The sequence below is a fragment of the Psammomys obesus genome, unplaced genomic scaffold (assembly GCF_907164565.1).
Source record: "Psammomys obesus unplaced genomic scaffold, mPsaObe1.curated_primary_1811, whole genome shotgun sequence".
Classification (NCBI taxonomy): domain Eukaryota; kingdom Metazoa; phylum Chordata; class Mammalia; order Rodentia; family Muridae; genus Psammomys; species Psammomys obesus.
In genome coordinates, this window is record NW_026596085.1 from 16,445,358 (window position 1) to 16,472,707 (window position 27,350).

A 27,350-nucleotide genomic window follows, 5' to 3' on the forward strand; every position below is an offset into this window, starting at 1 on the left:
GACCATTAAAGGTTCTTGTTTTCTCCTCTTCTCCCTGGGCTTGAGTGGTCCTCAGTCTCCCAAGTGCTGGGATTGTAGGTGTGTAGGTGTGCACCATCACGCTGGTCCCTGACCTGGTTTTTATTTCACTGTGGTTGTCGCAGTCATTTTCAGTTTAGTGTTTGCTGAGGCTGCTGTGCCAGATCCCCTACTACTTTTCTTTGCCTGGTTATGTTCATCCTCAGGACAGGTGAGGAAGCTGAGGTTAGGCAAAGTGCCAAGCCTTATATCTGGAAGTGTGGCACATGCTTGATATCTGAGTGCTGTTGTGGAACTCAGAAGCTAGACCTGAGGATGAGTCAGAAATGCCAGCAAGCGTGCTCTGTGTCCATTTTATCCTAGACCAGCTGTATCTCTGTAATCAGGAATTGTCATAGCAAAGGGAGGGAATGTGTGAGGCATGATTCAGTCCTTGTGTGGTGGTCTGCAACACTTGATGATGCAGATAAACCTGTTTGCTGTTTCTAGACTTACAGAGTCTCCTTGTCCTGAGTGGATTCCTTGCGGATGGTGTATTGCTCCTTTCTTGGCTACAGGGCTCTGGGTACACACTGGCTTTTCTCCAGGGCTGTTCTCTTGTTGTGACTGGATATAGTAACTTTCTGAAAGCTGTTTTAAAAGTCCCCTCTCCTCTACTAAGGATGGAAGGAAACAGTTTGCAACGGTGACTCAGCTCCTGATATAACAGTCATCCTGACTGGAAGTTTGCAAGCTGTTATCCTGCTGGCGTCCGCAGCTTAGAGGTCTTTAAATATTTGCATTTTATCACTGCTCAGTTCTTCTGTAGGGGAGGGATGTCTCTGTCCTACCGTCCATGTGGCCGTCTCTGATGGTGCTTTTCCAGGAGGAACTATAGGTTGAAGATAGAGCAGATACCCTGGTGAGCTTTGCTCAAGGAACCTAGCAAGGTGTGAGCTGTGAAATTCTGCCCAGGGGTCCTGGAAAGTGAGCCCTTCCCAGTGTGAAAATGACAGTGGGATCTTAAGTGTGTCTTGGAAAGGTCTGTTTGAGCAGAAAATGGAAACCAGTGTTTTGTCCTTCCTTCCCTTCTTTCCTTCCTTTGCCTTCCTCCTCCTCTCCCTCCCTTCTTCCCCACTTTTCTTTCTTGAAATGGAAGTTGGAGTACAGTGCAAGGAGGAGAGGGCAGAGTAGTGGTCTGAACAGTAATTAGAGTACTGCTCATAGTCACCTAAATATTGAAAAATAAATAAAATACCCAGAGGCAGCTGTATTGCTGGTAAAATAGGCTTTTTAACAATGATGTTAGTGACTCTTTCAAGAAAAAAAATATCCCAGTAGACTGGAGAGATGGCTCAGAGATTAAGAGCACTGGTTGCTCTTCCGAAGGTCCTGAGTTCAATTCCCAGCAACCACATGGTGGCTCACAACCATCTGTAATGAGATCTGGTGCCCTCTTCTCATGTGCAAGCATGCATGCAGGCAGAACTCTGTACACATAAGAACACTGTACACATAATAAATAAATCTTAAAAATCTCAGTAAGTTCACTGATTAGAGTAAGTGGACAGGTGGCCATGGTGATGCATACCTTTAGTCCCAGCTCTCAGGAGGCAGAGGCAGGCAGGAGGATTTCTTTGAGTTCAAGGCCAGACTAGTCTACAAAGCAAGTTCTAGGACCACCAGGGCTGTTATACAGCCTGTCTTGATAAACCAAAAGAAGGGGTGGTGATGGTGCCCTTTTAGCCATGGGAATAGAGTAAATAGTGTTTTTTGTTGCTGCTTGTTTTGTTGAGATTGGCCTCACTTAGTTCAGGCTAGGCTGGAACTTGTGTAGCTGAGGATGACCTTGAACCCCTCATCTTCCTGCTGTAGCTCCCCAGTGCTGGATTACAGGTATGTGGTATCATGCCTGGTTTAGGAGCTGGCTTTTGAAGCCTGTTGTTATTTGAATATAAAAGGTTAGCACTTTATGTTGTTGTCCCCAGTTTTCAAACACTGAGTTGTCATAATGAACAGACAGTACTAAAGTACACAGCTTGAGACAGTTTGACGTGTGCATACACTGTTGCCATTCCCACAAACTGGCCGCTTTCTTCTGCTGTTTGCAGCCCCTCCACTCATTCCTTAACTCTTACTCCTCTCAGGTAGGAAGCCATTGCCCTTTCTGCTTGCCCTAAAATGCAAAAGGGGTGGGTGAAGTAGATGTTTGTAGGTTTGTGCATTAGGGGCTAAGTTGCAGCTGTAAAATCTTTACTTAATTCAGGGTCATGAATATTGTCTCTTGCTGGTCCCACAGGTCTGGGTTTTACAGTTGGGTCTGTGATCCATCTGAGCCACTTTTGTTTGTAGTGGGAGATATGTAGAAGGTCCCCTTGCTTCCTACAGTCATCTAGTTGTTTCAGGACCATTAACTAAAATGTTCCCCATATTTTAAGGGAAATTTTTCTAGTTTGGTCTGGGACTTGTTCTGGGCACTTGGTTTCTTTCTGTTTTTGGCTGCTTATTATTCTCTGTTCCATGTAGCCTGGGTGTCTTTCTTTCCTGAGTGTTTTTAGCTCCTGGTGGCAGGGGCCCTGTCATAGTGTGGCAGGTTATAAGGGGAAGGTAATGCTTGGCCAGATGAACGCAGGCTTTTTCCCTACTTGGGGTTACACAGAGCCCTGGACACAGAAGCTTTATGGGTATCCTGGTTGGTGGCTGTTGGGCAGTGTCTCATTTCCAGAGGGGACTGTGGAGGCCTGCCAGGACAGAGAAGTGAGGGTACAATGAGCCTTCTGTGCCTGGGTAGGTAGGATGGCACCTAGGCTGGGGATGTGGCTGTGTGGAGGCTACCTTGTGTGGGAGGGCCCAACAGTGGAGTGATGCCTCCTGTTGGCGGAGGGAGCCTGGCTCCTCTGTGGTCTGACTGTTCTTGGCCAGCTAGATGGCTGTGTAAGTAAATAGTGGTGTTTCCTCTCAGTCACAGAGAGGCTCTGAGCAGTCTAGACTTGCCATTTCCAGGAGGTTGGATGTTGGTCTGCTTTGGGCCTGTATGGTGTAGCTGTGGTCCTGCCAATGCCGCCATCTATTGTATAGGGGCTTCCCCTTTGCTCTAAGAGCCCAGCCAGCCTCATATGGCCCACCAAACAGTTGACAAGGAAACTGAAGCTTGGAGGAGCCCACATGTCAGTAGCATTTGGGCTGTGTGTTTGTCTTTTAAAGTCTGAAGTATTGGTTGGTTTGCTATTCTGGCATTCCTCCTCTTGAGAAGAGTGGTTTCTGGGCCGTCCTCTTCATTGTCCGCAGTGGAGAAGGGTCAGATGGTCGGGATTAGTTTTCCAGTGGCTCCTGGTAGCCTCACAATCAACGCCCAGCCTTGTAGAATGGCTTGCTTCATTTCCTGCCACATTCCTGCATTTCTCCCTCCAGGTAATAGGCGACCTACTGTTCTTCCTCTGCCTGTCCTTTCAGTCCTTGCTCTCACTTCACCTTCCTCTCCCAGGGATGCCCATCTTGTGGTCTTGTAGTCAGTGCTCCTCACTTCCCAGAGGATTTCCTGAAGAAGGTGAGGGCTGTCAGGAGCTGTCTTTTTAAAATGGAACCTAGTTTTTAGCTCTGCAGTGGCATAAGCAGATGGTTATGGAATCCACAAAAGCATGCTTGGGAACCATCTCACTGTGAGAATGGATTGTATGGATTGACCTGGTTTTGTTGTTTTTTCTTTAGATGGGAATTATATTGACTAACTTCTTTTTCTCTATTTTTCTTTCTTCCTCCCACTTCCCTGTCCTCTCTTCTCTTCTTTCCTGTTATTGAGACCAATGTCTTGCTCTATTATAAGGTCTGGCTGTCCTGGGACTCACTTTGTAGACTAGGCTGGCCTCTGCCTCCAGAGTTCTGGGATTATAGGTGTAAGCCACTGTACCCAGCTCCTGGGCTGTCTTTTTTTTTTTTTTTTTTTTAAGCTTATACATATTTTTTCTTTTATAATAATTAAAAAATTAGTATCCTTATCACAAACGTGTGTGTGTGTGTGTGTGTGTGTGTGTGTGTGTGTGTGTGTGTGTAGGATGTATGTGCCCCTGTTTGCCTGTGCCAGTCAAAGGACAACTTTTGGGAGTTGGTTCTCTCCTGCCACCTTGTGGGATATTGGGATTGAACTCATGTTGTCAGAGCTTCCCTCTACTCACTGAGCCATCCCACTGGTCTACTGTTGGAATTTTGAAGTTTAAAGACTGATTTGAATTTTTACAGTGATTCTTTGGAATGTGGGGGATGGGCCACAGTTGATTAGAGTGGATCAAGGCTGCTGTCACTGGCACTCACTGCTCTGGTACTGAGAGGCTCAGGAATGTTGCTGCTTTCACAGGTCTGCAGACCTGCGGATGCATGGCTTGTTGGTTCTTGTGCGGCTGTATTCAGGGATGCCAAGGGTGGGGGCCTGGCTTACGTATCTGAGGCATGCCACACTCCCACAGGCTGTTGGGGTTCTGACCTTAGAACCAGATTATTTCAGTTCACTATGTAGTATCTTTTTTTATTTACTGGGAGACAGGATTGAGCAATCTCACTCGACTGCCTGGTGTTTGAGATAGCTAAGAGGTATAGGGATGTAGAAGAGGAAGGGGACATAGGAAGGGTGGAAGGCCATAGAAGGTTGGGGTATACGAACATGAGTTCAAAGTTGTTTGATTGTCAGCTTCTGCTTCCAGCAATGCTTACCTGGTTAGTCTGAGTGGGTCTCTTCAGCAAGTGCCTTATCCTTGAGAGCCTTTTGACTTAAGAGGGCATTTGGCTGTGGTCATGAGTGAAAAGTGCTTGGGAAGGACTCCCCCTGAGTTGTCCTTTGATCTCTGAATTTGTCCACACAAGCAAGCAAGTAAATATGAAAAAAGAGAAGAAAACCACTTCCAGGGCCTCTACTCTCCGGGCTCACCAAAGTTTCTTGTCCTCGCAATGCTCTTCAGAAGTGGGTATTTAAAATACAATTTTTCATGCCTTGAGGTGTGACTACCACTGTCTGAACTTGGTGGCATGGGTAATGGGTGTTCCTGAAGGGGAAGTGGACTATCTTGAGTTACTTGGGAGTGAGTGGCCAGTGAAGACCCGGAGGGAGAAGCCAGCTGTGTTGAGGACTGTTGCCTAGAGGCTTGAGGTGGAGCTCTTCCTCTGGGACTCTGAGCAGCCTGTGGGCAGCCATGAATGTTGGGCTGTGATTCCTCACTGCAGTTCTACTTGGTCAGTGTTGGTATTGTATATAGATGGGGCCTCAGAGAGGTCTTAAGTACTTGGCTAGGGGCTGAAGACACAGCTCATCAATTAAGAGCCTCGCCTCTCTTCCAGAGCACTGAAGCTTGGTTCCTATCATCCACACTGAATGGCTTATAACTACCGTAACTACAGCTCTGGAAGATCTAGCACTTTCTTTAGGCCTCTAGGGCCATGCGCACACCTGAATATATAAATAAAAAGAAATCTTTCAACTTACAGTCTAGTAAGTGGCAGAGTGAAGATTTGAACTTGGATTACTCTTTAGTATGCAGGTTCAGGGTTCCCTCTTGTCCTATACTTATGAATTAATGGCCTTTGTGGGCCATAAAGTAGAGATTGGTTAGTTAGGGCCTTTGTGGAGGAAATATGAACATGGAGCTGTGCATTTGTGTTTATAAAATTCACACAAGTAGTCTGTGTCCCAGATGTCCAGGCTGTGGAGATCTGGAGATTGCTGAGCAGAAGAATGTGGCGAGATCAGACCTGAGCCTCAGGAAGGTTTTCCTAGATGTACAGGCGAGAAAAGAGATGGGATGTGGGGACAAATGCCTGTGAGCCAGCTCCTACCTCTTAGCCACTTCACGTGTGATCCTTATTCCCTCGAACATTCTTTACCTGGGTGGTTCTTCTCACTCTTCAGGCCAGTGTGCACTCATCGGGGTCCTGCCATTCCTTTTCTTACATGGCCATGCAAACAGGGTCTGTCTGTTTCCGTGTCCTCTGTTCTCTGGGTAGTGTGGCCTGGAGAGTCTTCTGTGAGCACACATGAATGGGCAGTACAGGTATGAGAGCTGTGAGAGTATGTTGTTTTAGCAGTAGGTTACAAGGAGTGCAAGGCAGGGGGATGGAGTGAAAGGTCATTTTGGTGTGTTTAATTTCATTTGACCAGATTAATGTTGCCATTGGCTCATACTTGTGCCTGTTTAGTTGAGTGACCACTACTTGCTCCCAACCAGCTGGGATGGTGTACAGAGTGACAGCCACTTTCAACAGCTGCATGGCTTTGCTGAGCCTGGTCCTTTTCCTCTTTTGTTGGTCAAATCCTTTTCGGCAGCATCATTTTCCTCTTTCATAATCTCTAGGGTAGTTTCTGGACTTCCTTTTTTCATGTTTCCTCTTGTCGAATGCTCACTCTTTCTGTAATAATTCAGAGAAAAGGGAGACCAGCTAGAGGTTGCTTGCCTGGGACTCTATGGCAAGGGATTGTTGACCTTGAAAGGAAAGCCTCTGATTCAGGACAGGTTGAGTATGTGTGGGGGTGGTGAGGTGGTGGTGGGTGGTGGAAGGGCTGGGTAGGTAGAGTGTGGCACAGGACCAAGGCTCAGGCACGGTGACTTTGATGTGTCCTTTGCATTGTGCACTGGTGGTATGAGAGTGAGGCCAGTGGCTCCACAGAAGATATCCGTCCTGCAGTCAGCAAGGGAGGGGCCAGTTAGGTGAGTCTGACACTTTTAAGAGTACACCATGTGTCTGTGTATGTTTGTATCTCTGTGATTGTGTGTGTATGTGTCTGTCTCTACCCATCTTCCTGTTGCTCCCTCCCTTCTCCATCTTGTACATTAGTGCTGGGGCTATGCGTACACTTGGGCGTCCAGCTCAAGGCCTTGTGCTTGCACAGCAAGTGCTCTCACATGCTGAGCCATCTCCCAGCTCCACTGTCTATACATTTATATGTGGAAACTTACACTAGCGAAACCTGAGGTTTCACAGGCTGAGGTTTAGAGACAACATGGAAATATTTTTGTTCCATGTGATCTACAGGCTAAGGGGATTCTGTCCATAAGAAGTTCCATACCTCGTGGGCAGTATCTATACCACAAGTGTGTTAAGTGCCTTAAGTCAGTGGTTCTCAACCCATGGTTTGCGACCCCTTTGGGGTGTTGAACACAAATATTTATGACGTGCTACGATTCATAACAGTAGCAGAATTAAAACAAAAATAATCTTATGGTTGGTGGTCACCATGATGTGAAGAACTGTATTAAAGGGACTCACTCAGCGTTAGGAAGGTTGAGAACCACTGCCTTAAGTGCATGCATGCCCTCCCAGCAGGAAGGGTCACAGAGCTCATGGTGAAGGAGGCGTTTGGCAAGGGCCGTTGATACCTGTTTATGTTTAAATGAGTATCATTTCTTGGGTAGAGATGTAAACACATGTTGCTGTCTTGGGGCATTAGACAGTGATGAGAGCATTTCAGATACTCTGGAAGCTTTTGTATTTCAATTCTTTGTAGAGGTCTGTGGTCTGTGCTCTAGTACAGGGGGATTGATCAAGAGGGTCTAATTCTACTTTGCAAGACTACAGTAAACTGGAAAGGGTTTTGTGATCCATGCGAGTCTGAACATAACGCCAATCCTTGGAAGATGCTGGGTATGGTGGTTGCACAGAATCAGGAAACCTGAAAAGGAGCCAAGCAGGGACTATTTACAAGAGGTGGGAGATTCCCTAAAGCCCAGCTGAGATGCTCTTGCTAGGAGAAGAGGCACTGCTGGGCATGGAGCTACGTTCAGGAATGTCAGAGCACCCTGCAGCAGACAAGGCCAGGCTGTGTCCAGGATGCTAACCACCTTTGTGCCTAGTTCTCAGGTGAGTCCACTAGAACTATTTCAGGCCAGAAGCACAGCGCATCATCCTTAGGAATGCCACAAACGTGGCCAGACTGCATTCCTGAACTTACTGTCAGTGCACACATAGGAACCTCCCTGAGCTCTGCCCCATGTGGGTGGGTGAATTCAGGGCAGAGGAATGTCATTGCCTCGGAGCTAAGAGCCCTGCTTTGCTGGCTGCAGAAGAAAGTAGACTCTTAGCTCAGTCACAAACCTCATGTGTCCCCTATGTCCTTTTTTATGTTGCTTGTAAGCAAAGGCTATTTGCAGTGTTTTTCATTGGATTGCTTAGCTACAATTTACCACATTTGTTACTATGTGCTCCTGCCAAATAAAGCAAAAGATGAAGGTGGAGGTGGTAATGATAATACAGCCTCAGACTCCCCTCACATCAGGCCAAGCTGACTGCTTGGTGTAGCAAGCTGTGGGTGTCTTTCTCCAGGTTCTCACAGCTTACCCTCCTTAAAGAGGAAGCTTCAGTGAGCATCACTCTGAAACTCAGTGGTTCCACTTCCCTTGCGTTTACATGTCGGTCTCAGTTTAAGATCTCAAGAACAAAGATCTTCTGCCCATACAAACAACCCTAATTAATTTAGTGAGGAATGAATGAATGAATGAATAAATGAATGAGACCTGAAAGTAGATTGTCTCCTGACTTCCACACAAGGGGTGGATGTTTTTAAAATGAGAGAGGGGGACCTGGAGAGATGGCTCAGCCGTTAAGAGCACTGGCTGCTCCTCTAGAGACCTGAGTTCAATCCCCAGTACCCACATGGCAGCTCACAACTGTCTGTAATCCAGCTTCTGGTAATCTGACACCCTCACACAGACATGTGTGCATGTGAAACACCAGTGCACATAAAAGACAAACAAAAACAATGTTAAAAAAAAAAAAGAGGGAAGGAAGGCCTAAGACTTAGAGGATTGCAGACAAACTAGGCTGTCAGATTGGCCTGAAAGCCTAGGTGGGTGAGGAATGGAGAGCTGGGGCTAGGGAACTGCCTTGCATTTGGTTCTGCATTTGCTAACCAGGCTTTTCTTCTTGTGTCTGTCTTGGGACATTTCTGTCATCTACCTCTAGTTTGAATGCCTTGTTTAATACAACTTAAAACTCATCTAAAAGAAGAGAGATGATATGCAAGATGTGTTTACCTTACCTTTGAGATGTATGTGGCACTGGGGGTAGACTCTAAAGCCTGGGAGCTCTAGGCAAGCATGCTTAGTATTGAGCTGCAGCTGTAGTTCTGGATAGCTAAATTTTGAAGCATGTCAGTGAATTCCTGAGGGTCAGCCTCCCAGCTTTAGAAGGAAGCCACCGTGTATACTTCAGGGAAGATGGTGCATCCTGCTAGGGGTAAATGTGGTCTAGATCGTTCATCATTCTCTTGATTTTTTTTTCTCTCCAAAGAATGCTATATATTTAAGTATATATCTGTAATTAAATTACTATATTTAATGTTTTATCTGCATTATAAAGCAGGGCTCATGATTGTCTTTTGCATACATTTATATTAACAGTCTATGTAGAAGCAGAACCAGTTGTGTATGTGTGTGTGCTTGCATACATGCATTTGTGGGATTTATAAAAAACTGTGCTCATGCATTTGTGGAGGCAAGACCCAGTGTGCACGGTGGTTCAGGAGAAGCAGTAAAGCAGTTCTAGCCCTAAGTGGGCAGGCGGCAGCCATTTCCTGACTGTTTTGTTCTGCTCAGACCTACAGCTGACTAGATGAGGTCCACCCACATTGGAGAGGACAGTCTAAAACCAGATGATTAAAGGTTGATCTCAAGGAGCTGGAGAGATGGCTTGGGTTAAGAGTACTGGCTGCTTTCTGGGCACAGTGGCGCACGCCTTTAATCCCAGTACTTGGGGAGGCAGAGGCAGGCAGATCTCTGTGAGTTTGAGGCCAGCCTGGTCTACATAGTGAGTCCAGGACAACCAAAGCTACACAGAGAAACCCTGTTTCCAAAAACAAAAACATCCCTCCCCCCCCAAAAAAAAGAGAATACTGGTTGCTTTTCAGGGGATGCTAGTTAAATTCCCAGTACCCACAAAGCAGCTCATAACTGTCTGTAACTCCAGTTCCAGGGGATCTGACATCCTCACACAGACAAACACGCAAGCAAAACACAAATGCACATAAAAATGTTTAAAAAAAGAATTATTTAAAAAATTATTTGAAAAAGTTGATCTCATCTCTTGTAAAAGTATTCAGAATATTTGATCTGATACCACCAGGGTATCTGCTGGTGAAGTTAAGTTGACAGAAACTCCCCATCACATGTGCAGACCACAGTTTATTTTGCTGTCTGTAGAGACTGGATTGTTTCCGTAGGCAAACCACAGTGAGTCCTGTGGCTGTGAGCCTTCTTTATGCAGGTCTGTGGGTGCAGAGCAGGGGTGCATGTGTTTCTCACAGTATTTACTTCAGGGCAGAATTGCTTGTGGTGTGTGCTTGGCATGTAAGGGGTGTGGAAGACCATAGCTTATCTGCAGTACTCATTAAGTGGGTTCGTTCACGCCAGTGGCCACATCCTAAGCCCAGGTTCATCATTTTCAAAAGTCCTCCCAGTTCTCAGAGGATATATGCTTGTTTCACATGGCTGCCTTGCACAGTGGAGTGGAGAAGGAAGGAAAAGAAGCTACAGTTAGAACCTCTCCTCAGTTGGATGACCTCCACTGGGACAAAGGAACTGTTAACAGTAGCTGTTCTCTGCCTTCACCAGGAAGAACTCTTCTACATTCATGGAGGTGGGAGGCAGTATGGACAAAAGAGTATTCAGGGAAGAACCCTTCTTATTGAAATGATGACACGGAGCAGGCAGCCTTCTGTATCATTTGGAAATAGGTGGGATAGAAATAAGAAACACATCCAGTTAGTAGGTGAGTTTGTCAGGCATGACGCCTATCATTTGGCGTTCATGGGAAAGTCTGAGCTGGGTGTGGTGGCTCATATCTGTAATCTTAGCACTTTGGAGGCTGAGGCAAGAAGACTACTTCAAGTTCAAAGCCAGCCTTGGAGATTGAAACAAAGATGCTATAGGTAGAAGATAAAGGTGTTGGATCCTGGGTGGAATTGGCTGTATGTCATTTGTTGGATGAAGCCATTAGTAGGTAAAGTGACATTTTTGTTGGCTATGATAAAACACCATGACAAAGTCACCTTTTGTTTGTTTTGTTTTATTTTTCCAGAGGGTTAGAGACCGTAGTGGCAGGGTTGAGCCGGCAGGTGGCATGGATGCTGAGAGCTCATATTTTGAACCACAAACATAAAGCAGAGAGAACAAACTGGAAATGATATGAGTCTTTAAACTCTTAAAGCCGGCTTCTGATGTCATACTTCCCTCAAAGTCACGTCTTCTAGACCTCCCCAAATAGTGCCACTAACTGGGGACTAAACACCAGTATCGGTGGGGGACATTTCTCATTTAAACTACTATAGTGGGCAAGGTGGAGAGCAGCCAGGAGCAAGTAGGCACACAATTTAGAATGATGAAGGTTTGGCCCCTAGCTTGTGGTGCTGTTTGGGAAGATTCTGGAAACTTTAGGACATAGAGCCTAGTGGGAGGAAATTCATCACAAAGGACATGTCATTAGGGGTTATATCTTGCCCTATCCCCTTGTTTCTTTGCTTCCAAGCTACCGTGAGGTGAATAACTTTGTTCTGCCACACTGTCATGATGCCCTACCTTTCCATAGGCCTAGAAACAGAGCAAGAAGCTGAATCCTGTGGAATTATGATCTGAAATCTTGTCTTCGTGACATAGCTCAGAGAAATGTAATGTCCATGATGGAATGCTAACTAAAAGAGAGCACCAGGCAGTTTTATCTTCTCAGAACCTGGGAAGTAGGAGATAGTTGAAGAAGCAGACTCACTGGTGAATCTGCTTATGACTCCACAGCCTGTAATGGTCTTTGCTTGAGTTCCAGAGCAGTGGTCAGCAGTTCTGTTAAAGGTGCTTACCTCTGTCTTGATGTTGACCACAAAATCATCTTAAATCTAAGTTGGAATGAAGTCAGTCCTCACATGCTGTTCACCACTTCAAAATCCAGGTGTATGCTTCCATTTCTAGAATTGTCTTTTTTCACATGAGGAAGATGCTTTGTGTGAAACATTACAGGCCTCTTTATTGAAAGCATGACTGAATTCCTGACAAGGTTGAAGCAGCCGGTAGGTTTAGTGGTTCTGGGCATGATCTCTAGGTCAGAAAAACCAGAGGTGAAGTTGTACTTGAGTACTTCTGTGTCTCCCGTACAAGGTCATGGCTGCAGGGTTCCCAGGGCATAGTTATGATCACAGTTCATCTTCCCCTAGTTGAAGGCTGGGCATGGAGGCACATTCCTGTGATCCCAGCTCTCCAGAGGCAGGAGAGTTGTCCATCAGTTCAACATAGGGGTTCTAGGATAGAGAGAGCTACACAGTGGCACTCTAAGTAAAAAAACAAAAACAAAAAGCAAAAACCACACAAGAACAAAACAAAATAAAACAACATATTACTATGTAGTGCTCTTTTTTTCAAACTATTTTTTTTCCTTAAAGCCTCTCCCTTCTAACCCCCCAACCCTAAGTAGGAGAGAGAAGGTTATTTGGGAGAAGGGTCTCAGACTCCTTTACTTCTCCTGATATTTAGGGTTGATGGGTTCGTTTAGGGCTATTATACCAATCTCTGTCAACAGCCAAAGGAGCCTTCAGCCTCCTCAAGCTACTGTGCCCTGAAGCATTTCTCTCCTGTCTGCACCAATTGCCACACCTTCTGTCTCTGGTCTCTTCAAACTGCCTCTGGCCACACTCCACCACCAAACACCACACTTTCACTTTCTGGACTCTCATATTTCTATTCAGAGCCCCACACTCCTGTGTTTGCCACATGTGGCAGGGGTTACCAACTGTCAAAGACCATGTTTGGGATTAAAACACAAACATATTTACATAACATAGCTGAATTTACAAAGAACGCAAAACTTCCATTACACCACTACTGCTAAAAACAAGGGGTTTCTTTGTTTGTTTGTTTGTTTGTTTGAGACAGGTTGTGGGGTTTTTGTTTGTTTGTTTTTGTTTTTTTGTATGCCCCGGAACTAACTCTGGAGAATAGGCTAGTCATGAACTCAGAGATCTGCCTGTCTCTGCCTCCCGTGTGCTGGTATTGAAGGTGTGTGCCACATCCACTCAGCTCTAAAACCAGCTTTTTATAAACTGGATAGCACGTGATATTTGAGGTACCAATTCTCTTTTCAGCTCAGTGTTTTCAGCTCAGTGTTAGCTAGGTGACTCTCTGAAACCGGTGAGAATGAAGAGTGCTGTGGTAGGGACAGGGTGGAGCAGAGCACTGTGGACAGGGTGGGCAGAAGAGGACTGGTGGGGTTGGGGTAGGAATACAGGGAGCCTGGGGTGTCGCTTGGTCGGTGCCTACAGATTTGATCGTGTGCTTTGGAAGCTACTTAATGTCGTCCTCATTAATTACTTGTCACATGCACTTGTTGATCGCTTAGTACGGTTATGAGTTTACAGAGGAACCACTTTCATTTCAAGGTCCTTACTTTCTTTGATATTTTCATAGATTTTTTTGGGAGGGAGGACTAGAGACCCTGTGGCCATGGTCAGCATTGGCTACTCACAGTATGCCAGCCTGGTCCTATTAGTTCTGTTTGTCCAGTAAAGTCAGACTTGTTTATGAAAGTCCCCTTCTCACACTACCTCTCTCTTCATGGTCTTAAGATTAGGGAATCATGCTGTGATGTGGCCACACGCCTGCTTGTAGACAGTGTCATATGTGAAGTTGCATACTGGTCTAGGGTGCCTCTGCCTTGGGGTGTAGCTGAGGGTTTAACTTTTCTCTTGGGTTTATGCTTCTTGCAGAAGGAGTCATAAAATCTCACACTTGGCTTTTTGGAATAAATGGTGTGGAATGACCTTGTTCTTTCCCAGTGAACTATCGCACAATCGGGGAGCCAGCTGTGGTGACAAGCCTCCCTCTGGAGCAGGGTTTTCAGAGTGGCAGGCTTAGTGGCAGTGTCATCTGGCATCGTGGATGTTATGAGAGCCTGTGGGTGGGCGTTGGCCTGTGGGCTTTGAAGTGCAGAGGTCCTCAGCTCTCTACACAGTAACAGGGTTGACCTTTGACTTGGTTTCAATGTTGTCTGTCCAGTTAGAGGAAGGCCGCTATTCCTCCTTTTTAAAGGCAGAAAATACACGTAAAATATAAATGAAGGAGTTCAAAAGAAAATCACCTTAGCGCTTGACACTGTGGCCATGGTCAGTCAGCGCTGTCTTTGTGGTCACGCATGCAGACATGGTTTAAAAGTTAATTCACATTTTAAATATGTATGTGTTCATGTGTGTGGAGGTCAGAGGACAACTTGCAGGAATAGGTTCTGACCTTCCGTCACATGGGTCCTGGGAAACTCAGGTCGGCAGGCTTGGCAGAAAGTGCTCTTACCTATTGAGCCTACTCTGCAGCCCAAAATGTCTTTATTATTAAGATCTCTTGAAAGATGAAATAATGGGAGGTAACAGGCTTTTGTTTTTGTTTTTGTTCTTTTCTTTTTTTAGTATCCTTATCAGGTGAAATAAAGTTGGCTGCTTTTCTTGCCTTCACTAAAAGGCACCTGCTAATAACGTCAGAAGCTCCTGCCTGATGCCCTGCTCTCCCTTGGAGGTGGCTACTGAAGGTGATTCAGCTTAGGAGTTCACTTTTCTGGGGAGTTATTTCTTCCTTATTCCCCGGCCTAGCTTGGCTCCCTGCTTATGTCCCTAGATGCAGTGCTTGTCACTCTGCATGGTCCTCTGGGCATTTGTCATCTACCCTGCCAGACTTGGAGCTGTGTCAGAACAGAAATAGCAAGGTACTTAGCCTATAACTTTGTCACTCTGCATGGTCCTCTGGGCATTTGTCATCTACCCTGCCAGACTTGGAGCTGTGTCAGAACAGAAATAGCAAGGTACTTAGCCTATAACTTTGCACGCAGTGTCGCAGTGTCAGGTGACGTTTGCTGCCCATCGCTTTGACTGTCCGTCCAGAGCCAGCTAGACAGGCTCTAGCGTCACCTAAAAGACAAACCTCTGGGCACGTATTTGAGGGAATTTCTGGATTGGATGACTGAGGTGGGAAGACTGACTTTAACTGAGGGTGGCACCATCTCATGGGCTGGAGTTCTGGACTGAATAAAAGCTAAAATGAGCTGAGTATTCAGCTCTCTTGCTTCCAGTCTGGGTCTGCACTGTGACCAGGTCATGCCATCCTGCTGTGGTGGACTGTACCATAACCCTTGGTTAAGTTGCCTTTGTTGGGCATTTTGTTTCAGCACTGAGAAGAGTGACTTATATAACCACTGCAACAACTACCTGTAAAGAGGAAACGGCTATTTTGTTTACAAGTTTGGAGATTTCAGGCATAGTTGTCTGCCCCATTGCTGTTGAGCTTATGTTGAGGCTGTACCTCTTGGTGGGAGTGTAGTGGAGCAGACACCCAGTGGATGGAATTCAAAAGGGAGGAAGAGACCAAGGTCCCACAGTTCCCTTTGAGGACATGCTTCCTCTGAATGTTTCTACAAGTCATCAGTAGTGACTCAGTGAGGACTGTCTTTAACACATGATCTTCAGGGGACATTTGACAGCCAAATGTAACAGATGGTGACGCTAAAATATAAGGAAATGGGTGAAAATCACACCAACGAAGCATTCACGTAACATGATCTACTTTTAGTCCTGAAAGTATCCCCAAACTCGCTGAACCTTGCTCAGTATTTGTTTTTTGAACTTTTGATTTTCCTTCTTGGATTGTGTTCCATCTTCAGTTATCTATCTCCCAAAGAATGCTCAAGGTGTTCCCAGGGTCATAAGAAGTGGACATCTTAGCCTCCAAGAAGACATTTTTACCTCTAAGATGTTTGGTTAGAAATCCAGGTGTTGGGCTGAAATGATAGCTCAGTTGGCAGTTCTTGCTTTGCAAGCTGAGAACCTGAGTTTGAACCAGAACCCTGTGAAAAAGGTGGATGTGGTGGCATGTGCTTGTAATCTTAGTGCTGGTGAGGCGGAGATAGGCAGATCTTTGGACTTCACTGCCTCTCTAGCCTAGCCTACTAGTCAAGCTCCAGGCCAGTGAGAGATCCTGTCTCAATAAAGTAGATGTCAGACATGGTAGCAAACGCCTTTAATCCCAGCACTCAGGAGGCAGAGGCAGGCCAATCTCTGTGAGTTTGAGGCCAGCCTGGTCTGCATAGACAGATCCAGACAAGTGAAAGTGTCACACTGTGGGACTTTGTTTCAAACAAATAAGGTGGCTATTGATAACCTCACACATGCGTGCACACATAATGTGTTTGCAGACATTTGAACTTATATACATGTATATACATACAACATACACAAAACCCAAGTATCACTTCTTTTGATGGCATTTGGAGTTTTATAAGCTGTATATGACGGGGGGAAAGCCAACACGTTCTGTTATATAGGTGCTTTGAAATTTTCTTCAGTTGGGCTGTCAGTTTTTATTAGCTTGGTGTTGCCATTTCCCTTTTCTGTTTTTTTTCCCCCTCTCCTTCTTTGTGATTGGACAACTGCCAGAAAAGTAAAGAAGCTTATGTAAGATACTTTACCTTTTTTTTTTTTTTTTTTTAAACTTTGCCAAAGATAGTTCAGCTTTGTTCTGGTGCATTTTCTGATAGAGGCTGTTAGAAATTTGGCATAGAAGTGGAAGGAATAAAGCCAGGTGACTCATTTACATCTTGGTTCCTGAAAAATCAGAACAACTAACATTAGGATTTGAAATTAGCCACTACCCTTCTCTCTCCAAATGATCTAACACTGCCTGACTTTACTTAGTATTATAATAAGTTTCTGAAATTGAATATTTACTTGATATTTGGAGATAATAAATTAGCACACTTTGTTGCCTGCCCAGCAGCCATCGAATCTGTCCCTGAATTCTGCCACTGCAAGGCACCCTTGTGACAGTGGAGAGAAGCTGAGTGATACTGGCTAGAAAGTGGACCATTTGGTTCATCAGGACCACTGGTGTCCAGTAGAGTCAGTTACCTTAAGGTTTGAGTCTCAGTGAAATATACTTAGGCTGAAATGTTAAGGGGTTTACTTCTTAACTCCAGCAGTGTGTGGTTCATTTCATGGTCAGTGCTGCTGCAGTGTGCCGCAGAAGTGGCAGTGGCTGGGGAGTCTGTTACTGGAGTTGTGTTCTACCTGGTGTGGCTGAAGCCATGTAGGAGCCCAGGAAGAGCCTTCTGCTTTTGCAGACTTACACTGTTGGGATTCCATTCTCTGTATCTGCACCATCAAGGCAGGAGGATCACATCTAACTTGGGTGTTGCGGCTAGATAATGTTTCAACAACAGAAACTGCCTTTTGAAAACCATAGGTCAGTGTTTGCTGATCTGTCAAGACAGGAAATGCTGCAAAGGGCACAGGGAACTTTGGGGGCTGAGAAAATGTTTTGTCAGTGCCGCTAAGTGATGCACTCAGTTCTGTGCGAATCAATATCTCAGAAAGGGGAAAGAAGGGGGGAGGAGGAGAAGCAGATAGTGAGGAAAGATGAAGAGCAAAAGGAAGAAAAGACAAGATTATGTGTTCCAGGCCTTCTAGAACAGAGGTTCTCAACCTTCCTAATGGTGTGACCCTTTAATATGGTTCTTCATGTTGTGGTGACTCCCAACCGTGAAATCCTTTTCTTTACTACTTCATAACTGATTTTGCTAGTGTTATGAATCATAATATAAATGTTTTTGGAAATAGAGGTTTGTCAAAGGGTTCACAGCTTAATAGGCTGAGAACCACTGTTCTGGAGCAACTATTATCCTGGTGACCCCTGCGGGGCAGCTGGGTTGATCTTTCTGCAGATATGGAGATTGGAATGCTAACAAGTAAGGCCCGACAGTCAGAGGGCTCTTGCAGGACTTCTGCCATCAACCTAGCTGAACCGCCTGGCTTTGTGTCTTGGACTTGCTGAGTTCAGCGATCCAGATATATGGGAAGTATGGAGCCTGTCGATGCTGGGCTGCCAGGTACCCTTGCCTCCTCTTCTTCCCTTTGTGCTCCCGAGATCAAGTGATAACTTCTGTTGATGTGGTCTTTTCTGATGTTTCTATTAAGAGATTTCCAGCACAAGATTTCAGAAAGAGATTTGTTAACTGATTTGAACAAGGTGTGACTAGGTGACTTTTGAGTGATATATACCCAAGTGAACAATGACATCAGGAACGTTGACAAATAACTAATGTTCATGTGCATCATTTTCCTCTGCAGTGTATTTTTTTTATCAGTCACATAATTTAATTTTACTCCATTCTTTCGCTTGATTCATATTTTAAGGTAGGAACTCCTAAAGTGACCCCTTTCCAGCCAATGCCACTTAAACACAGCATCCTAGCTATGGGGAGGGAGGCATGGGGAGGCAGTTTCCTGGCTAGAACAGGTAGCCAGGCATGTGCAGCAAGCACCTTTACCTGCTGAGCCGTCTTGCATGTAATTAAAAAAATCTTTATTGGCAGATAATAGGTGAGCAAAAAGTGTTCAGACATAAGTGTACTTGGATTTTTCACATGCACAGTGTGTATGTAGTGAGTTCAAGAACCAGAAAACAGGCCTGGCTGGGTCAGTAGTGCAGTTATAGCAATGCTGTGTGAGGTCCTTGGTTCTATTTCAAGAACTAAAAGGAAAAAAAAAAAAAAGGAACCAGAAACTCAGAAGCTCCCTGCTCCTTCTGTTCCTTTCTACTTCGCTGTCCTGGTCTGACTGGGAACCCTATTTTGTTGGGGTTCCCCCCTATTGCTTTATCTAGGGGACCCATGGCTGTGCATTCTTGAGCACGCGCTATACCCAAAATTTCAACATTTTCTTTTACTTCCAGTTCTTTGTTAGGATAGAAGAAATGGGGTGGCTTTTGTTCACATTTGTGTGCCCTCCTTAAGAGGCACTTGCCTCATGCCTGTTCCCTGTCCTGTGTTCTGCACTGGCTCCCATTGTCTTCCCCTAACAAGGCATTCTGCCTTGGAGAGTGCAGCAAAGGAGCAGGGTGGATGTGGGACACTAAGATTAGACTACCCCCACAAGCAAGCCCAAGAACACAGGCTACTTCACACCTGCCCCAGAGCCACCAAGCCTGCCTTTATTCTGTCCGCAGTAGAAGGACCCTAAAGACAAGGGGCATCTGTCATGTAAGTTGGTGAGTACATACTTGGTTTTGGAGAAACAGCTTGAATTTGTTGCCAGACCTCCTTTCTCTGGTTTTTCATGGGAATGCTGAGATTCCTGGGGCCAGTTTCTGAAAAGAGAGCTGTTCTGTGATGGCCCAGGCAGGCAGGAGCCAGCCCCAGTCAGAACCTGAAGCTTGTACTGTGATTGCAGCAGTGTGAGGAATGACCTTACCTCAGCAGCCAACAGGAAATGATGAAATGTGCTGGGAGAATTCGGCTGGGAGAGGGAGGTCAGACCTACCAGCAGGGTCGGAAGGAGGCAGGTACTGAGCAGATCTGCAAAGTTAGGCGGCTGCAGCCAGCGTTTGACAGAGGAACGTGAGTGTGCTTTAAGGTAGACCTGTCTGAAAATAGAATTTCTGTACTTTTTTCTTTTGCCGGTGTGATTAACAGCAGTCTCACCTTGAAAGTAAGCCTACTTTGGTTTGAGAGGTTCCTGACGGAAGTGTTCAGCCAGTTCCACATTAACCAGCATGGAATGTTTTGTCCCGCATGCCCTGGGAAAATGACAGCAAGTGCTTGATTCTTCTGTGCTAGATTTTGACCTGAACGAAAAATGAAGACTCAGGCTTTAAAATCCTTGACTCTGGCTTGGAACATGTACGCCTGGTTCCTTTCCCCGGGGATCACTTTGAACTGCTTCAGCTTGGTCTCCTCCAGCTTGCATACCTCTAATGGACTTTTTTTCTAACTGCCAGCTAGTTACCTGGGTTAACTGTTTGTTACTAAAGGGCTCTTACTTCCTTACTTTCAGATGGCTCGTTATTATGTATGCTGTTTCGTTTCTTAAAGCAAAAGCCAATCTATAGGCACAGAGAGAACAGCCAGCAGATGAGCTTTTCCAGTTGACTGTAATTGCTGGGGGTGGGGGTGGGCGCTCCCTGAATTAGCATTCCTCCGGCTTGTGGCCTGAGTCAGCTCTTTCCTCATTTCTCTTAACAGACCTTATGCCATATCTCTAGCGCTAGAAACTTTGTTTTTATCTGATACCAAGTGTTCTGTTTTAAAATTTGAGCACCCTCATACACATTTTAAATTATTTCTTATCTCAAAAGTCATATTTTGGAACTGAAAAAATTATGAAAAATTACCTCTCCCTTATTTTTGTAGCATTGTAATTGTAATTTAAAGCTTAAAAAGGAAAAAAAAAAAAAAAAAACCCGAAAACTCCTGCTGCCTAAGTGACTCTCCCTATGTGACTTATTTTTACTGGATTACCTATTGCCATGAACATTGAACCAGGCAGCGGCCTGGTGTGGTTCTTGTACGCACTCTGCTGGTGCAGTTTATGCCACCACATGCTTTCTTGTTAGATGTCACCTGCTGTGGTTTGCACATGTGTCCAGCACTTTTTGGGTTGCAGAACTTCCACAGTATATAACGCATGTCTTTTAGACCTTAATTAAATCCTCTAGTTTTAGTTTTGCTCTTGTAGCTTTGAATGGCTTTCCTCAAATCTTCTGGATCATAGGAAATTCTACTGAATATTCTTTAAATGCTGCATTTGTAAAAATAACAAAGAACTTTTGTAATTTCAAGCCAAAGCATGCCTTGCAGGTGAGAGCTACACCAGTAAGAACAAGCCTTTTTTGTTGTTCTTTTTTATTATTATTATTTGACTCTTGCTCACCCACATGCTAAGTTATTTGGTGGCTTAGTTTCAAAGGTGGGAACTTGGTATTTAGAGGTAGAGGGCACATGGAGTGGCTTTGGCCAGGTCTTTTTGTTTTGACAAGGAAGTGAAGACTGAGAAATGTAGTGACTGGTTCAAGGTTACATGGCTTGGTAGCTGAGTCTAGAAGCCAAGGTTCCTGCTTTCTTGGTCAGTTCTTTTTGTTGGGTAGGTATCTGCTTTCTCAACCTTGAATCATCCCCTCTTCTCTTAGACCAGGTACAAGGCAGGAATGCTCTCTCAGTGAACTACAACCTTGGGCCCAATAGTTCATTCCATTTCCTTTTTTTTTTTAATTTCCAAACACTGGGCTTTTATTAAATAACAATTTTTGCTGAGTATTATTTGGCATAAATGCATAATGAATAAAGTAGATTAATAGAGAGTATAATGTATAATGAGGTCATTATCAGTACAAAGGGCACCAACAGCACTGTCTCTGAGAGATAGATACTTTTTCTGAAAAATAAAGAGTTCTCTATTTCGTAGTTTTTCCTAAATTAGGTCCCAGCCAAGTGAGCCCCTTTATATGTTATCTGTGGATGAGACTGCCAGACTTGAAGATCACATCTAGTGAAAGAAGTGGACAAGAACTTCGTTCTTCTTTGAAAGAGGAAAACCCTGAACACAAGCTCCTTTTTCTTAGTATTTGTTTGTTTCAGTTCCTGCATGGGAATAATGACAGCTTTCAAGATTTGAGACAGGTTTTACAACATGAGAGACTTTTAAAAATTATAATGTGAATAAAGAGAGAAAGGATTTAATTAATTAAATGCAATTTACTCACAGCTTTTCAGAATCTTTAAACATAGTCTCTTGGGGTGGACCAGTGCTTAGTGTGTGTGGCCCTGGCATCCAGCCTTCACAAAGTTCTCTGCTAAAAACTGAGTTCAAGTCCTCATGAAACTCAGATAAAAGTAGAGATTGGCTGATGACTGTCCATGCAACTTGGTATGGCTCCCTGTTGCTGTCCAAAGCCTACTTAGTACCCTGGGGGAGGTTTGTAGATATGTTTTTATTTTCTGAAATATTTGAGTATAATCTTTACAAATTTCTGAAATAGGCTAGGTGTAGTGCTACACACCTTTAATACCAGCACTTGGGAGGCAGAGGTAGGTGGATCTCTGTGAGGTCCAGGCCGGCCTGGTCTATACAGTTTTGAGTTCTAGAACAGCCAGGGCTACACAGTGAGGTCTGTATAAACTGATGCCATGCCTGCTGCATGGTAAGGGTAAGGCTTTTAGTGTAGATATGAGAGAACAGCCACAAGCATCTGGAAGAGTCCAGAGCAGAGAGAGGAAGAAGTAGATTGAACATGGCAAGCAGATTGGACCTGGCCAGGGCTATCTGTGAGAGGGAGAAGAAAAGCAGGGGAGAGAGAGTGGAGAAAACATAGTGAGAGAAACAGGACCTAGGCATAGAGTAAGAGGGAGAGAGGGAAGGAGTAAGAGAGCAAAGGGGGCAAAACACATCAAGGATAGTAGGGTTATATGGAGACTTGAGTAGTTGGGGGTGGCGGAGCCTGTGAGCTGGAGGGAGTGTAGGGTAGGGGGAAGAGATGAGAAGGGCTAGGATACTAGTGTGGACTTGGAAATGTGCAACAGGTACTTGTGATACCAGCGTGAGCTTTGATACGCTGATGGGCACCACAGGTAGCCATTTGTCCCTGCTGCCAGAGGTAAGGGGATAACTCCTTTTGATGGAGGGGAACTAGGTTCATAAGTTCCTGAGGAGTGTGTGGGCTTTGTCTAACTTCCAGAAATCTTCCTCTAGTCTAGGTTTAACTCATTTCTAGATAGTTGGACTGCCTTTAGAGTTTGGTGAATTGGAGCTTTCTTTGGACCTGACAAGACCATGATTAAATAATAAACAAACAAATAAATAAATAAAAATTTCTGAAATGCATGCACTCCAGGAAAATGGGTATCTTTATAAATATCTTCTTTGTGCTTAAAATTGAATTCATGCTTAAAAGTGAATTTAATAAGTGTATACCTTCTGTAATCTATAGAAGCCAAGAATGAATTGGGTTCCGTGAGTGACATTTTCCTGCTGCAGGTCAGAGCTGTGACTCCCCCTGCCTTGTAATGGGTACCTTTTGATAGTATTCCTGAAAAAGTTCTTGCTTCCAGGTTGTGAGCCTGATGCTAATACCTGCGCCTAAAGAGAGAGGCTGCAGGCCAGGAGCAGGCGTCTTCTCAGTACACCACTGTCCCCACCGTGGTGATTTTTGTTTCTCAGTATTTTAGACTGTCTGTCTGTCTGTCTATTGTGCCAGTGTTTTGTATGTATGTTTGTGCACCACATGCATGCTCGGTATCCCCATAGCCCAAAGGAAGGCACAGGATCCCCTTCTACTAGAGTTACAGATGATTGTGCGTGAGCTGCCATGTGTGTGAGTGCTAAGACTTGAACCTGGGTCCTCTGCAAGAGCAACCAGCTCTCTTAACGTCTGAGCCATGTCTCCAGCTCTTCTTGTAGTTTCAGTATGTGTTTAGTATAGAATATTTCATCTGACTTCCTTTCCCTAACAATGTAATTGATTTTTCTCTTGCCAGAGTCAGCTGGCACTATTTGACACACATTCATTCTTTCTGTTCCAGCTCCTGTCCACTTGGTCCTATACGAGTCAAAGACTTGAGGGGGTGGGTATGAGGCTCCTGCAGTGCTGGTTCTGCTGAGGGCAATGCACAATGCCAGAGCTGCTACTGGTTCAGACAGAAATCACTGAGAGTTTCTGTTCCTATTTGGGCCTTTTGTACTTTTATGCTTGTATTGGGCCTTTCTTCAGACTCAGTTCCGTGATAGCTTCAGAATGTCTTTTCAGTATTTGAAGGAATTTGTAAAGTTATCTTGGCCTTCAGCAAAGCAAAGTATACTTGTATGTCAGATAGTAAGAGGAAAGACAGAAGTCAGTGATGTGATAAAAGAATGAGAGTGAGCTAAGGAATTATAGTATTCCTCTTTTTGTAGAGTTTTACCGGGGGTGTGTGTCTTGAACTCTTAAGATAACCCTTCAGCCCCAGGCATGGATTTTTTAAAAATTATTTTTATTACTTGTATGTGCATGTGCCTTGACATACATGTGGAGTTCAGAGAACAGCTCTCCTTCCACTTTACATGGACTCCAGAGATTGAGTTCAGGTTGCCAGACTTCCATAGCAAGCAAGTACCACAGACAGAATATGGCAAAGGGACCCTGTGGTGTAAGTGACTTTGTGTTTTTTTCTTAGCATTTGAGAACAGGCAAGGGCCTGAGCCAGAAACTGCTCCTAAGGGCATACTCTCCAGTCATCTACTTCTTTAAGACTCCTCCATCACTACCTCCTAATAAGCCATCAAGTGATCATCCACTGATCAATTTGACGTCTTCTTCTGGCCTCTGTAAGTAACCACACAAACACACTAAGCCTGTATGTATATCTGTGCATCATGTAAGAGCAGAGGCAAGGAGATGATATCAAATCCTTTGGAGCTGAAATTATAGAAGTTGAAGCCACCATGTGGATGCTGGATCTCATTTGAATCAGGCACATTTTTGTGTGAGTGCTACGTCCTCACATCAGGCCCTAGTCCTGATCCTAGAGACTGTTCTCCACTCTGTCCAGGGGAACGTTTTTCTGGGCTTCCAATCTAGTCCATCCAGCCCCATGATGTGAAGAAGGCCTAGAGTCCTCCTTGGTATGCCAGCTAAGGCTCTGGCTTGGTGGGCCTTCTTGTCTCTTACTGTCTAGCTGCAGGCCCTCCTCTCTCCCCCTGCTCAGCTTTAACCCTGTCCTCTCTGTAGAGGACATCCTTACTATCTCCAGAGTGACGCTCCTCTCATCTGGGCACTCCCACAGAGAGAATTTGTCTGGAGCACAGCCTTTAGGGGTCCTTTCTGCAGGGCTTCTGGGTATTACGCACGTCTGAAAGGTCTAACTCTTACAGACTGGTTTTGCTGGGTGTGGGTTCTTACTGGGCAGTTGTCTTTGCTCAGCATCTTGTATCTTACACTCCAGTGTTTTCTGCCTCTCACTCTTGATGTTGGTCTCCTTGACTCTGAGGATGAACTGTCATTTTTCTCTGACTGCTTTTGTGATTTTTCTTTGAATTTTGAAGGTTTGGCAATTTAACTCATCTCTGTGCAGCTATTTTAAAGTCTTTTTTTTTGGGCATTTTTAATCTATGATTTAGTGTCTTTGATTATTCTGAAAAATTATCCTTAAATACTGCTTTCTCCTGCTCTGTTTTGTTTTTCAAGACAGGGTTTTTATGTGTAGTCCTGGCTGTCCTGGAACTTGCTGGCCTCGAAGTCACAGAGATCCATCTGCCTCTGCCTCTGCCTCTGGAGTGCTGGGGTTAAGGATGTGTGCCACCACCTGTCTCTACTACTCTTTAATGTGTCTCTTTCTATTACTCTTACTGCCCTTCTATTTCTCCCTTCTCTATTTTTGAGGGTTTCAGGATAAATAGAAATTTTTGTTGAAAATATGTAAAAATTGGGACACAGGCTATTTCTTTTCTTTTCTTGTTTGTTTTTGAGACAGGGTTTCTCTGTAGACCCCTGGCTGTCCTGGAGCTCACTCTGTAGATTTATTTGTCTGTCTCTTCCTAGTGCTGGGATTGGAGGCATGTGCCACCATGCTTGGCCCAGTCTACTTAAACCAATATAATTTTTATTGAGTATGGGGAAATAAGTAGGAAGAGAGGGGAGCAGGAGGAAGGAAGAGATGTTTATTTTAATTGAGGTTGTAATAATAACCAAGATACTTTCTTTAGGGTTCCTCAGATGATCCATGGTAAGGAAAGTATGGTGATTAGGCATTTTGCCATGGATGGAAATGAAGTTTTTTTTTTCTTCTTCTTACCACGATCACTAGAAATGTTTACTAGGGAGGCAATGTGTGAATTGACGGTGAAGGCTTATGTCTGTAGTTGTCATCATGCTGTCAGTGTCTATCAACAGTTGTGCTTTAAAGGAAATAAGGAAAGTCTACACTGAATCTGGCCCACTCTGGATACCATGTGTCACCATGGAACAGGGTACATGAAGTTGTATAGTCTCAGAACAACAGTGGACCATCAGTACATGGACTGGTTATATTGGTAGGAGCATCAGGTAGGTGGTCCACAGCAAGGTGAGAAGTCTCTTCTCTAGGTTCTGGAAGTCATAGCATCCTTAGTTTTAGGCTTAGAGGCTAGAGGACTAGATCTGTTGATCAGATAGGTTAAGTCAGATACAAAAGTATCTCTTAAGAGAGATGACCACTAAAGGGCCTCAGATAGTTCTGGGCCTTTCTGTACCATCTCACCAGAATCACAGTGCTCTAGCGAGCCAGGCTCAAGCAGTCTGCCTGAGTCAGAGAGGATCTGTGGGTGCAGCTTCTTCAGAGAACCTTGATGCATGGTGCTTATGTACTGCTTGCTAAGTGACATCTGCCTTGTAGGTAGGCCAGGTCAAAGGAGCTGACAGGAGTTATGCTAAGGATAAGCAGGTTGAGAGCATAGGGGACCAGCATTTGTGGAGTGCCTCAGACATGAGAGCATTTATGCTTAATGTGACAATTAAATTTATAATTTTCTCCATGAAATAGAGTCTTGTCTATCCCTTTTTACAGATGGGAATGAAGCTTAGAAGTTAAACCTACACCTATCATTGCTGTTGCCAGGACTCAGAATCCTGTCCTTCCTGCTTTCCTCATGCAAAGGGCATTTTATTACTGCTTTATGCTTTGGTTAGACTGGTTGCAGATTATTGCTTGATAAATGAGTTTCTTGTCCCAAACTACTGGTTTTGTTTTAACTAAAATCAGTATCAAGTTAGAGCTCTCCTTCTCTTCCTCCCTTCCTCCCTCCCTTTCCTTCCTTTTTTCTTCCTTCTCTGTCTCTGCCTTTGTCTCTGTGTCAGCCCCTTCCTCCCTCCGTCCTCCAGTTTCCAGTGTGCTGTGATCACCAGCTGCAAACTGGCCCAGTGCTCTTCTCTGGGATGGACTGCTGTGCTCTCCAACTCTCTGCTCATGAGCAGAATGGGTTCTTGAAAAAGTGGCATTGAAGTTGAATGTAGATAATACCTACACAACACTTAAAAACCAATCTTCCTGTGGTTTGTGTAGCTTTTTTAGCTTCAAAGGTATGTGGCTAGTTCCTTCCTGGATACAACTTCTGAAATGTGTGGCATTGCCATGATTTTTATGGCATTTTGTAGCATTCTTGTGGAGGTGTGCTTTGAACTTTTTTTTTTTTTTTTTTAAATTCATGATAGGTAGATAGGATATAGGTCATTTGTGGTGGCTTGAGGACTCAGGCTGGTGTCTGACCCATGTACCTTGTTATTTGCAAATAATAAACTCCCTCCCTACCAAATAGGCTTTAAAAAAGCCAGCCCAACTGTGTGTGGAGCACAACTTTTGTTGTCACACAGATTCCTTCCCCTGGGACACCTACCCCTCCAGTCTGTGGCTTCCCAGCAAGATTCCTGTCTTGAGCACCTTGTCTGTGTCCCTTTGGCACAGCCCTTTCTTCATTGGAAGAGGTTATCCACTGTGTTGGAGAAGGAGAAAGGCCTTTCTGTGGTTGTGAGCCCCATAAGAACAGAACACCTCAGTGCTGGGGACCTTGCCAGAGGCATGGT

General features: G+C 44.7%; 1 protein-coding gene across 7 annotated transcripts in view; it reads left to right on the forward strand.

Annotated features, from left to right (window-relative positions):
• Positions 1 to 27,350, forward strand: part of Pacsin2 (protein kinase C and casein kinase substrate in neurons 2) — a 93,472-nt gene that overhangs the window by 16,440 nt on the left and 49,682 nt on the right. Inside the window, exon 1 of one of the 7 annotated variants that reach the window (XM_055626984.1) lies at positions 19,298 to 19,399. The exons of 4 other annotated variants lie outside the window; for them this stretch is intronic. The gene's annotated coding sequence lies outside the window, so the exon portion shown is untranslated. Of the gene's footprint in view, positions 1 to 19,297; positions 19,400 to 23,970; positions 24,122 to 27,350 lie in introns of those variants that run through there. 2 more of the 7 variants (XM_055626986.1, XM_055626987.1) reach the window with 2 other exon arrangements.